Source organism: Dipteris shenzhenensis, chromosome 31, assembly GCF_047967505.1.
Source record: "Dipteris shenzhenensis isolate YYH24624 ecotype China chromosome 31, Dip_SZ_1.0, whole genome shotgun sequence".
NCBI lineage: Eukaryota > Viridiplantae > Streptophyta > Polypodiopsida > Gleicheniales > Dipteridaceae > Dipteris > Dipteris shenzhenensis.
This window is the reverse complement of record NC_141626.1, coordinates 10,417,535-10,421,636: the sequence shown is the minus strand read 5'-3', so window position 1 is coordinate 10,421,636 and position 4,102 is coordinate 10,417,535. Positions and strand designations below refer to the sequence as shown.

At 45.5% G+C, this 4,102-nt stretch overlaps 1 pseudogene; it reads left to right on the top strand.

The window, feature by feature from the left end:
• The first annotated feature begins 404 nt into the window (after positions 1-404).
• On the top strand, positions 405-3,390 carry LOC147881010 (pentatricopeptide repeat-containing protein At1g11290, chloroplastic pseudogene; annotated as a pseudogene).
• The last annotated feature ends 712 nt before the right edge of the window (positions 3,391-4,102 follow it).

The window sequence follows — 4,102 nt, the reverse complement described above, 5'->3', positions numbered from 1 at the left end:
TTTCATCCAATAATATATTGACGAAGGTGAGGACAACTGCGAAAGTGGGCCTTCAGCACGCCTTGGGTAAACACGGATGTTTGCAGTTGGTAGTCCCTACAACCGTTACGATTTCGATGTGCTTTTATAACCGGGGCTTCTTTTCTATGATGTCAAGGTGGCCGCTAATCATGCCTTGGGGCTTTTCCCTTGACGGCCAGGAAGGCCCATCAGTCGGCGGGGCATGCTTCCGGCTCCCGACGATCGCCCGCCTCCCTCTCGATGGACCTTCCGTAACCGGTGTGGGCCCATTTGTGAATCCCATATAGAGTATTTTGAGGCCTATCTGGCCGAAAAAGCCACCATGAATTCGCCAGGAGGAGTTGCAGGTCATAGGAATCTAGTAGGCGCTTTCAAACCAATAACAATGATTACCTGTCATCTGTTTAAGGCCAGCTGTAGGTCTGGTATGCAGGGCGAGACGGCAATGGTCGTGACATGCTGAGCTTAGAGGAGACGCTCAGGATTTTGGACCGGATCGCTGAGCTGCCTCCCGTTGAGAACTTCATTTGCATTTTACAGACGTGCCGCAAGAAAAAAAATCTAGCGTATGCCAAGCATGTGAATGCACACATTTGCAATAATGGGCTGGAACCTCATATAGCTGCTGGGAACTATATTGTGCCGATGCTTGTGGAATGTGGAAGTGTGTCTGGTGCTCAGCTGGTTTTCAATAGGTTGGTTCATCGGAATGATCATTCATGGACTTCTCTCATAGTAGGGTATATAGAATGTGGGAAAATGCAGCATGCTCTTCACCTGTACCAGAGAATGAAAGAGGATGGTGTGCATCCTAGCAGGTATACATTTATAGCCCTACTAAAAGCGTGCGCCAGGATGAAAGATGTGAAAAGAGGCCGATTGATTCATGTGGAGATTTCACAAGTGGGAATTGAGGAAGACATTTTCGTTGGCAGCACTTTGGTTGATATGTATGTCAAATGTGGCTCAATTGCAGAGGCACAGGAAGTCTTTGACAAGCTGCCAGTTAGAAATGTTGTATCATGGAGCACACTAATAGCAGGATATGCTGAGCATGCAGACAGTCAGAAAGCACTGAAATTTTTTGAGCAGATGCAACTAGAGGGCATCTCTGCGGATGCTTTCACGTTTGTTAGCGCTTTGAAAGCGTGTGGCAACATAGAAGCCCTAAGCAAGGGTCGAGACTTTCATGTTGAGATCGCACAGAAGGGATTTGAAAGGGATGTTTTTGTTGGGAGCACATTGGTTGGCATGTATGCCAAATGTGGCTCACTTTCAGAGGCACAGGAAGCTTTTGATAAGCTGCCAATTCGAGATGTTGTGTCATGGGCCACACTAATTGCAGGATATGTTGAACATGGACTTGGTCAGGAGGCACTAGAATGTTTTGAACAGATGCAACTAGAGGGCCTACTTCCAGACGCTGTCACACTTGTTTGCCTGTTAAAAGCTTGCGGCAGCATAGGAGCCCTAGGAGAAGGCCGAGAGACGCATGCTGAGGTAGCTCAAAAGGGATTTGAAAGAGACCGTTATGTCAGCAGCACTTTAATTGACATGTATGCCAAATGTGGCTCTCTTTCAGAGGCACAGGAAGTCTTTGACAAGCTCACAATCCAAAGTGTTGTGTCATGGGCAGCGCTAATTGCAGGATATGTGGAACATGGATCTGGTCAAGCAGCACTGGATTGCTTTGAACAGATGCAACTTCAGGGTATTTCTCCTAGTGATGTCATATTTGCTTGCATTTTGAAAGCTTGTGGCAGCATAAGAGCCATAGTCAAGGGAAGAGAAATACACACAGAAATCTCACAGAAGGGTTTTGAAAGAGATCTCTTTGTTGGAAGCAGTTTGGTTGACATGTATGCCAAATGTGGCTCACTTTTAGAAGCACAGGAAGTCTTTGACATGATGTCAGCTCGCGATGTTGTCTCCTGGGCTGCACTAATTGCAGGATATGCTGAACATGGACATGGTCAGGAAGCGCTAAATTGCTTTGAACAAATGCAATTAGAGGGTGTATCTCCAGATGCTGTCACACTTGTTTCTCTTTTGAAAGCCTGTGGTAGTGTGGGAGCTTTAAGCAAGGGCCGAGAATTGCATGATCTGGTCTCGCGAAAGGGATTTTTAAGAGATTCTTTTGTTGGCAACACTTTGGTTGACATGTATGCTAAATGCGGTTCTCTTTCAGAGGCAAAGGAAGTCTTCGACAAGCTGTCAAATCGAAATGTTATTTCATGGAATGCAATGATAAAAGGATATTGCATGAACCGTGAAGGAGGCATGGCTGTACAATGTTTTGAGGTAATGCAAGAAGAGGGTGTGAAGCCAGATGCTACCACATTCACATGTCTTCTTACTGCATGCAGCCATGCCAACCTGGTATCGAAGGGCCATGAGTATTATATGGTAATGAGAGAAAATTATGGCATTGCACCAAGAATGGATCATTACACCTGCATGGTTGATCTTCTAGCACGATCAGGACATTTGTACGAAGCAGAAAAATTTCTTGAAACTGTGCAGTTTCCACCATCTGAAAATTCTTTGACAGCTTTGCTCAGTGCCTGCAAAACTCATGGGGAAGCAGAACTGGGACTCAGATGTTTTCAGCAGCTTGTGCAGATGAATCCAGAATCCGCTGCCTCGTACGTGCTCATGGCAAACCTTTATGCAAATGCTGGCAAGTGGGATGATGCATACGGACTAGAGGACTGGAGGAAAGATGCACGGGCAAAGAAAAAGCCTGCAAGTGCTTTGATAGAGGTGGACAAGAAGATCCATGAGTTTGTGGTGGGTAACAATCAAATGAAGGAGATTTCAGCAGTGCTAGAAATCTTGAGTGCACGTATGAAAGAGGGTGGGCATGTGCCTAATGTAGACGTGAACTTGAGACCTAATTCCTATCAGAAGGAAGCTGCATTATGTGAGCATGCAGAGAAGTTGGCCATAGCTTTTGGTCTTCTCAACACGCCGCAGGGACAAACCTTGCGTGTGACTAAGAATTTGAGGATGTGCAATGACTGTCACAATGCAAGCAAAATCATATCAAGGATTGAAAAACGGGAGATCATCATTCGAGATGACTATGGCATCCATCATTTCAAGGACGGTTTGTGTTCCTGTGGAGATATATTTTGATATGTTCTTTAAGCAGTAAAACAGATGCAGATACAGCAAAGAAGCAATGAAGGCCTATGTGGCTGATGAGTGAAAGCCATTGAGACTCACAAGTGAATATTATTGTAAACCATCATTCTGCCACTATGGAATACCTGTCACATAGAAGCTGGGAGGGAGCATTATGCCTGATGAGAGACAAGAATCTCTCTATTGGGATCACAATGGGACGAGGATCCCTAGTGTCTTTAGAGAACCATCCCCCCCCCCCCCCAAGAAAAGAACCATCCATTGGAAACTTCAAAAACCAATACAAATCAGCAATTCATGGGACGCTTGACCAATTTCGCAGGATTCCAGCTTATTGCCTACACTATCCTGGATCCTGCCTTGCAAAAAAGCTCCCACTGTTCAGCGGTCTTTTTCGACCCTTCCGTACCTTGGTGCCAAGTGGCTTGCAAAGAGTAGATGATATCATGCCATATATAGATGAGGATGAGTTTGGGAATGTTCCTGGATTCATCTAGGTATATACATATATAGATGAGGGTGGCTGCAGGCCAAGTCTGTTGCCGTCCCATCACTAAACTACAGGGTGCTATCTAGGTATTTCAGGTGGTATTGCTGGCTATCATCTCCCAAACTTCATCCTCTGGACAGAACTCAGGTCTTTCACCTGAGGGACGGACGAGTCTTGAATGTCCAGCTATTCTGAAGTTGGAAAGACCATCTACGATGGGAACGTCATGTTGTGTCTTTGTCAAGGAAGCCATAGATGCCCCAGCTGAAGCATATGTCGCATCTTGGCCACAAATTTATGAGAGCACTTCCAGATTCTCTGAGCTGCTGGACAGCTTCACAACTAGTGAGGAATTGTCTCAAGATTCTCGATATTACAATAATGATAGACCCTATCTACCCTCATCTATTCCAACCATGGTCCTATGTCCTCCACCACTCATCT